This window comes from Hevea brasiliensis, chromosome 6 (genome assembly GCF_030052815.1).
Source record: "Hevea brasiliensis isolate MT/VB/25A 57/8 chromosome 6, ASM3005281v1, whole genome shotgun sequence".
Classification (NCBI taxonomy): Eukaryota; Viridiplantae; Streptophyta; class Magnoliopsida; order Malpighiales; family Euphorbiaceae; genus Hevea; species Hevea brasiliensis.
In genome coordinates, this window is record NC_079498.1 from 81346359 (window position 1) to 81356197 (window position 9839).

The 9839-nt window shown below is 35.1% G+C and overlaps 1 pseudogene; it reads left to right on the top strand.

The window, feature by feature from the left end:
- Positions 1 to 5845: 5845 nt before the first annotated feature.
- On the top strand, positions 5846 to 9558 carry LOC110634220 (U-box domain-containing protein 15-like; annotated as a pseudogene).
- Positions 9559 to 9839: the final 281 nt, after the last annotated feature.

Consider the following 9839-nt stretch of genomic DNA (forward strand, 5'->3'; position numbering starts at 1 on the left):
CAACCTTTTTTTGCCATAACTTCTTTAACATGTGCTATAAACCCTCTACACCTTTTTCAAAGCATCTTTTTGACTTGCATGGCTGAGATCATACCCTTTACAAGTGCTACCTGATCTCCTTGGAACACTGTAACTGACCCATCTTGTCATCTAAGCTCTACTATCTTGCTTTTATAGTCTAAGGTAGCATAGTTAGCTGAGAGCCAATATATTCCTAGAATGACATTAAAATCTATCAATTCTAGAACTACTAAGTCAGCTAGAAAATGCCTATGCTCATTCATCATTGGACAAGCATAATTGATCATTTCGATTATCGAAGGGTCACATTTGGGTCTACTAATAAGCAACAGAAATTCTAAACTTGAGATTACCAATCCTAATCTTATGACTGTATCAAGGTTAACAAAAAAGTGTGATGCACCCAGATCAATCAAAGCATGCACATTGAAACTTCCTATGCAAAGGTTACCGGACACCACAATGTTAGAGGCATTGGCTTCCCGTTGTATCATGATAAAGATCTAAGTTGGTGCTATAGAACCCCTTCCCTGTCAACTTGTTGTGGAGGATGAAGAGCCTCATCCTCTACCCTGTCCCCTTCTTGATGGGGGACCCTTAAAAGTTAGTCTCGCTACTAGTTGGGTCACACTGCCTAACCCTACTTATTAAAAAGCTACCCTTTCCATATTGGGACACTCCTATGACATGTGTCCCTCTTGTCCACATCTGTAATACTTAAAGGTTCCAAACTTGCATGGTCTTTGATGTGATTTCCCACATCTAGCATAACCAGAAGTGTTCAAACTTAAACTAGATTTGCTTCCCATCCTAAGGCTCGACTTGATTCTATTCCAGAACTTATTCTTCTTTTGTTTCTTGCTAAACTTTCCTTCTTTCTCCTTCTTAGTCTCGGATGCAGAACTAGCCTTGGTCATGTGACTAAACCTCCCAGCATCTGTGGCCTTTGGAATGAAGGACTGTTAAGCCTTAATACTTTTTAGATCTAGACTCTCTTCAATGATAGCCCCATCTTCCATCTTCCTTGTTGCATCTATTATCGAATGAAAACTGTGGGTTTCAATAGTCAAAATCAAAGAAGAATATCTGGAGTGCAACCTCTGGGTGTATCTCTTAGCTTTCTTTTTATTAGTATCATACTCTTGCCCACATACTATAGGAGATCCATAAATTTATTTGTATGCTCATCTACACTTATACTAGCTGTCTGTCTCAACTACTCAAACTCTACCACCTTTAAGTCCCTAGAGCTTTCTAAGAAGGCCCAGTTAGTAAATTTTGCCATAAATTGAGACCAGGTCATGTTGTCAACCTTATCAGCAATAGAAGCCTTGTACCATTCCTTAGCCTTTTTACATTTCAAGGTAAAGCTGGCCATCTGAATGGCCTTACTGCCATTGGCACCTAATTCATCTACTATCATTTTGATCGCCTTAACATACTCAAAAGGATCATCTCCCTTTTTGTATTTAGATGCATCTAGCTTCAAGTAGTCCATCATCTTTACCTTATCTCTACCCCTTGTTCCAGTCTCTTATGTCAGAATTATTGGGGTTATAGGAGGTGGTAGTGGTACTTGCTCTCCTGTAACTCCCTCCATGGGTTTTGAGTTCCCATGGTGGTTGAAGAGCTATGAGGATATTATTGGAGAGGATACATGGGATATGGGTTAAACTGTGGGAAGTAAGGTGGGTAGGGCATGAAGGAGGGATACTGGGGGTAGCCCACAAACTCCAAAACTTACCTGTTATGGATAGCCATATCCAAACCCATATTCCAACCCTTGCTGAGGTGGGGACATAAATTCTACTCATCTTCTACCTCAATAAAATTGTCTTCTCCCACTCTTCCCATGCCTAAAGACTCAGGATTCTCACACTATTGTGGAAGACCAAGAGAACCCCTTTGTGCATCTTTTGACATTTTAGGTGCACTAAAGGTCTCCCTACTAACCTCAAAAGACCTTATTAAACCTCTTGAAGATTCTCCCCTTCCACTTTTACTTGCTCTCTCCCTGACAATAGGGTTAGCGGGTAGTGCTCCAATACCCTCTTTCTCGGGTGAGGCACTGGTCAACCTAGCGGACCATCTTAAACCTCATATTTTCTGAAAACAAACAAAAAGTGTTGAGCACATATAAAGTTCATGTGGAGTCTCATGAACACACATCATATCATCAAATAGAGCATGAAACATAGCACACATATAGCATACAACATATAATAAATAGGGACTTAACCCTACCGGATAAGTATTTTCCTAACTGTGCTAGTGAACATACTTCCTTTTCATACTCATCCTATGCATTTGCTAGTGTCTAGGTCTACTCATCTAACCTAGAGCTCTGAAACCAACTTTGTAATGACCCAAACTAGGGGTTGTTACGGGCGCTAGGGATTGAGTTAGCTTAAGGCTCCCGAAACCCGTAGCAAGCCTAAAAACCTATTAAACATAAACATAACCCTGTATCTCACAATCCAAGCACACTCCAAACTATTACATTTTAGTTTTCTCATTCATAAATTACCATAAAATTGGTTCAGAATTTAAACCTATACATACATAAAATCACCAAAGTGTAATTAGTTCAACATATATACTTAAAAAAAAGTTAGCTTAGATTACAAATATCCATAAATACATCACTTATACTTAAGGTACAACATTTATTAAAAACTTGAATACCAACACAATAAGTATTCCTTTACATATTACATGTCCACTAAACATACAATATACATATAAACATGTTACAGCTACGCCTGATGCTCAACCTCTAAAAGACTCTTCTACTCCTACACTTTTGCACCTGGGGGTCAGGGGAAAGGGTTGAGCTTACATAAGCTCAGTGAGTAAACTAACCAACATCAATTAATTATATCATTCATTTCATACATATGCAATACATCATCCAAATGAGTTTTCATATCATTAACATTCCACATAAGATGGACTTGTCACCAGTGATTCCCCAGATCCAATATTCTTGGCTCATATAGAGGCTCCTCAGGACTTCCACTTAATATATCCAATATGCCTGGCTCATACAGAGGCTTTTCAAGACTTTCGCTTAAAAGTAGTGTATTAGGATCTTATTAGGCTACCCTTACCACTACAGATTATGCATGATCACATCATAAACATAACATATACATAACATAGGGGAAATTAGTGGGTCATCCAAATTCCGTTATGCATTAACAACATTATGAAAAATGCAATATATTCGTATTTTAGATATATACACCTTAGTAAATAATGAAATGATGCATGTGGATGATCATGAATCATATTACTCACCTCATATAGCCTATCAATCACCTAACTTGAATGGTAGCTAGCCTTAGATATCCTCAAGTCTGATCCTACAAATATCAGAATCTAAGGAGTTATTTGAAGCTCTAGAATTCTACACATATAACAAACATCTTATTCTATGCCCTTAGGATCTATAAAATCATGTTTTGGAACCTTAGAAGAGAAGGGAGAATAGGCCTGGTAGAACCCACTTCAGCTGCTGGCCTTTTAGTCTAGTATAGACTGTGGCTGCCAAAGTTTGGGACTTTGACTACTGAACTTGGAAATTTTCTAGATTTTCCTAAGAAATTACATGCTTTAGTTGTAGAAACTATGACTTTTAGTAACTGAACCTAGGAATTTCTAGAATTTTCAAGTCGAAAAAATGCAGAATCCTTTTCCCATCAACACCCAAACTCACTTCAAGGTTTTGAAACTCAAACTAAACATATAAGCATGTCTTTAGGGCCTAAAACAACTTGAAATTATACTCAATTCCAACATACATCATCCAAGAACACAAAAACCTAGGTTTTCCCCAAAACTAACATAATATAAACAAGGATTCCCTCAAATCCATTAAGGGAAGCTAACCATTTAAGGCCCAAAACACTTAAACATGACTAAACTAACAATAAAACATGTAATTCCAAAATAAAATCACAAAATCCTAATCCTAATATGCATAAACTTCCCAAAACTCATCTTAACCATAACTTCACATGAAATTAAAGTTATAAAAACGAAATTCCTCATCAACATGCTTGGATCTTCCTATTAGATCAAGAAGAAAAGAAAGTTACCTCTTTTCTTGGAGCCTGGAAGTGAGAGAACCAAAGACCCAAAGCTTGAATCCGCTCCCCCAAGTTTCTAAATGGAAGAATTCACCTTTAAAACTTATAGATGTCAAGGAAATCTCTTCAAAAACCTTCTTGCATGTCTTCAAAAATTTAGAGAGAGAAAAGTGAGAGTTCAAGTTACTTTTGGACAAAAAGACAAGCAGTTAGCCTTTTATACTCTCATTGTTAAGGGACTTTCGGTGTAATAACACCAACAACTAAACATGCAAAAGCTAGTAGAGGAGCTTCTTAATGCCCTATGTGGTATATCACTACATACTTATGCATGGTAAGTTTAAGTTTTCTATTCTCAATTATATGTCATGTCTTTAACTTATGGTTGTATTTGAGATAACAATTTAGATATGTTAGTAAAAAAATATTCTTAAAATTTAGGACACATATGAGCGATATGTTAATGAAAACTAATATTTATTATATTTTAGATATAATATACATATATATATATATATATATATATATATATATATATATATATTATGTTTTAAATATAAAATTTAGATGAAAAACTATTGATTGAAAATAAGTTTACAGTTGTTGGTTTTTTGGAAGGAAGGATAAAAGCACAAATTGAGATTGAATGGTCTATAAATTGTTACACTTATTATTAACATTGCTGGCTAAAATCTGCTAAAGATTATAAATTTAAAATTCAAAAATATAATAGAAAATCTCAAAAATATGATAGAAGTTATTGGCAGCATCTTTTCAATTTTATTGGAGATGATCTTTATCTTCTTTTAACTTTTTATTTGCAGCAAATGAGACACTCCAACACTCCTCCTTGCATCGTTTGCTGCAGTTTTGAATTTGCCATCAAGCATCTTCATTCTTTAGCTTCTCTTTTAACAATCTTTTTTTTTTCCTGCATGTGCTTGCTTTGATGATGTTGTCGCTATTTTGAGACGATGACGGTCTCTTCATCATTTTTTTTTATAGTTTATGGACATGCTTAGGTCACTTGGCATTTTGTTACTCCTTGCTTGATTTTGTTTTGTTGGAAGTGTTTGACTACCTCCTCTTAGCTTGGTTTTGTTATTTTTGGAGAAGTCCTTGGCTTGGTTTAACTTGAATTAATTTTATTGTCTTTGGAGAAGTACTTCTTATTCTCCTCCTAGCTTGGTTTGTCTTGGCACGATGTTGTGCTTTTTTTTTTATTACATATGCAGATTGAATAACAAAAACCTTCCATACTGCAATCTTGCTTTTGGCTTGTGTCTAATTTGTTAGGCTTTTTTTTTTTTTCTCTATTTCTTCTTTTTCTTTTTTCATCTTGAATCTCTCATATTCACAGGCCATTAAAAAATTAGCTCTGATACCGGTGTTAATTTTTTGGAAGGAATGATATAAAAGAGCATATTGAGACAAAATGATTTACAAATTGTTACACTTTTTATTGATTGATTTTGTATTTATAAAAAAAATATAATATAAATTATTGGCAATATCTTTTCAAATTTATTAGAGATAATTTTTTCAACACTGAGTATTTTAGTCATTTAACTAATAAATAACGATAAATTGAATAAAATCATTTAATCGATGAAATCAAATATGAGAGGTTAAAAAATAAAAATAAAAATAAAGGAATTAAATTATATTTCTTTAGCATATATCAAAGCTAACTTATAATTTGCCAATAATTTTAATAGCTGCTCTGTTTTCTTCTTTAAGAATCTTCAAACGATGTAAGAATTTTTGAAATTATTATATTAATGTTAAACATCCATAAATTGTCTCACCGTGCTATGGGTTTTCATTTCCTTTCCTTTTCTGGAGAATACCGTATCAAAGAGGGGTCCATTCCTATTTCTGTTTATGACCTGCGTTTTGGATTGCATCATGTAAACATAAAGATTGCTCGATTAATGGTATTTTTAACTGCTTAAGAGTTAAGACCTTTTAGGACTCTGAGCTTGCAAGTCAGAAGTGGAGAAGCAGAAGGTAATGGAGAGAGAAAACAAAAAAGGGGGTGCTTCCAGTTCAACCACTGGTGGAGATGACTGATGTGGTTAGGGATATGATGGAGGTCATTGAGACTGTTGGATGCTATACTGGGTACAGTAGAACACACAGAAAAAGTGATTGAAGTTGGTGCGGAGATTGAAGCTGTTGGCACCTCTTTTGGAAGGGATAAAGGAAGTCTGACAAGTTGGTTTCAAGTGAGGATTTGAATTGCTTGCTTAATTTGAAGAAGGCAGTTCTCGGTGCCAAGAAGTTGCTCAAGAAATGTAGCTGTGGAAGCAACATTTATCTGGTTAGTATCTACTTTTCATCTATTGTGCTTATGTGTTGTGGGTTCTTTCTATGTGCTTGAGATTTGTGTTGAAATAAATCAAGCATTGGAGAGTGATGTAGTGATGGGTAGATTTCATTCTATATATGACAAATTAAATTAGGCTTTGGATGCTGTGCCTTACGATGAGTTTGGGATCTCAGTTGAAGTGAAAGAACAGGCAAGTCTCTCTTGTTAGTTGTTAATTTGCTTTTTGCCTTAAGTTTCTTGAGGATCTGTTAATTAGAAGCAGCAAGTCCTCATATGGTTAGATCTACTGATTAGAGAGAGATTTGCAAAATGAGGTGATCATTCATTTCATTTTCTCAATACTATACCTGGGTGTATACCTTGAATTTCATTAGTAAAATATGAGTTTTGCAGTTGAGGTGCTCAAATTTTTTTCACTCTCATCTCTATCATTTCACTGTTGATGTCATCACATATATAAGCTACATAGTGTTCCTTCATTATTTTCTAGCATATTTGACTAATAATAACTTTTGTTGTAAAGTAAGCATTTCCATTGGTCTTTTTTAATGGGTAATGAGATACTGTTAACCGCGAAAGGTGTTCATCAAGTGGTCTTTCTGAAGAATATGTTCACAAAGATGATCGGGAACTCATGATGTTTTTACTGGTTTATTTTCTTACTAATGCAATTTAAGGATGTGATTTGGGAATTAGCATTGTAATGCAACTATGGGTTACTTTAGGAATGTATTCTGGTTCAGTTGTTTAAGTGTTCTGTGTGAAAGTAGTCTCTGTAATTTTATTTTAAAATTTTCTGTACGTAATTATTTGTAAAGTTTGAGCTAATGCATATGCAACTTAAAAGAGCCAAGGGGCGAACTGACACACAAGATATAGAACTAGCAATGGATATAATGGTTGTATTCTCCAAAAAGGATGAATGTAATGTAGATAGTGCGATACTAAAAAGACTGGAGAACTACATACTATAAACAGTAGCCGTTAGAAAGCTAATTAAAGAGAGAGATGTCCGGAATGCAGAAAGCATACAACAAATAACAGATCTGCTAGGAAAACTCAAACAGATTGCAGGGGTCGATGAAACCATTGAGCTTGATGGTCCTATCTCCAAGAAGTCTTCGCAGGAGTTAATCTTTTCGCTAATTCCTCTTGAATTCCTTTGTTCAATTACTCTAGAGATCATGGTAGCTCCTAAAATTGTGGCAACAGGACAGGTAATATCACATTGAATAGCTATAGTATCCTTTCATCATATGCACAATAACATTTGGTTCATAAATTTTTTGTAATATAGCAACTTGTTTTAGCTTGATGAATCACCTTCCATCGATTTGGGGCACTATATGAACCAGACTGGACATAACAATTATTTTTTCAACCTGCTTTTACATGGACAACATTTTAAACTCATAGTTAAAATGGGTGATCAAATGAAATCAGCTGCTTTAATTTGAGTTTTCTACATGTAGGGTTGCTTTAGACCTTGGATAGTCTACTTGTAGAGATATAGATTTTTGAATTACTTGTACAATAATTTGCTTCAAAGTTGGAATATTTTAGTACTGTGCGTAAGTTATTCCTTGGATTTGCAAATAGCTTATGTGGAAAAGGTCTAGTGTCGCGTTATTCCAATTATTATCCAGATACTGTCATGTTCCAGTAACTGAAACTTGAGAAAAAATTTTGAGCTCTCATAGAATATGGAACTTATTTTAAAGTAGAATCACTGTTGCCATTTGAAATGTTTTGTAATCAGGTAAAGTCAAACAAATTTCCAATTTATATAAAAAGTGAAGCATAATTTTTCAAATTTTTTTTTAAACCTGCTCTAGAAACTGAAACAACACTTGCATCTGTCTTAGACTTATGAAAGGGAGAGCATGCAAAACTGGCTGAGTTCTAATCATCGAACTTGCCCAAAGACGAGACAAACTTTGGATCACTTGTCTTTAGCGCCCAATTTTGCACTCAGGAACCTTATATTACAATGGTGTGAAAAAAATAATTTTGAACTGCCTAAGAAGGATCTTTGCGAGGGGTATGATGGATCTAATGCTGAACTTATAAAGGAAATCTCTTGCTTGGTCGAAATTGGTCCTGCACTGAGCTTGATGTACAGAGAGGCAATTTTGAAGATCCGCATGCTCTCTAAAGAGAATCCAGACAACAGAGTTTAATTGCCAATATTGGAGCAATCCCTCCATTGTTTCATCTCTTGTCCTATCAAGACTCCATGCTTCAAGAACAACCTGCAACGGCACTGTTGAACCTGTTAATTGATGAAGCAAACAAAAGAATTATAGCAAGAGAAGGAGCCATTCCTGCTATAATAGATATCTTGCAAAATGGAACAGAAGAGGCTAGGGAAAACTCTACTGCAGCTTTATTTAGCTTGTCAATGCTTGATGAGAACAGAGTACTGGTGGGGACTTCGAATGGAATCCCTCCCTTGGTAAATCTTTTACAGGATGGGACAATCAGAGGTAGAAAGGATGCTGCAACTGCACTCTTCAACTTATCTTTGAACCAAACCAACAAGTTCAGGGCCATTAAGGCAGATATCATAACACCATGGCTTCATTTGCTTGGGGATAAAAACATAGGCATGATCGATGAAGCCCTCTCGATCTTATTACTCCTTGCATCACATCCTAAAGGAAGAAGTGAAATCGGAAGACTTTCTTTCATAAGAACTCTTGTTGAAATCATAAAAAGTGGGACTCCCAAGAACAAGGAATGTGCCACATCGGTTCTTCTCGAGTTGGGGGTAAATAATTCATCTTTCACTTTGGCTGCACTCCAGTATGGTGTTTATGAACATCTGGTAGATATTGCAAGATGTGGAACTAACGGAGCTCAAAGAAAAGCAAATTCACTGTTGCAGCACATGAGCAAGTGTGAACATATTCCATAAGCTTTTAAAAACTGTTGATGCCATTCTAGAATGTTTGTATTATAAAATTTTTGGAGTTGTTTTCTTCAATGGCCTTTCACTCAATTGTCCTTCAGATTATGCCAAAGTCTTAAGATTATGGATCCATTGAAAAACAGTAAATATGTACATTTTTATATATTTTTCCTACAAAGGTGGTTTCTCCATTAAGTGCTCGTTTGAGTAAGATCAATTCGATTCATGTAAAACTGCAAATGAAATATAAAAGACTTTGCCTAGCCATGCTTGGTCGCAATAGCTAAAAACATATAACTTATTGACAGATGTCAAGGTCGAGTATAACTTAAATTTAAGATTTGATTATCTTACATAACTTTAATATCATTCAGCTATAGCATATTAGTAAACGTGACTTGAACCTCAATTCTATTACACTTCAGTAAACTTCAAAAGCTTCTAGAGTTGATGGGATAGTCTTAATAATTTAACTCAATCAAAG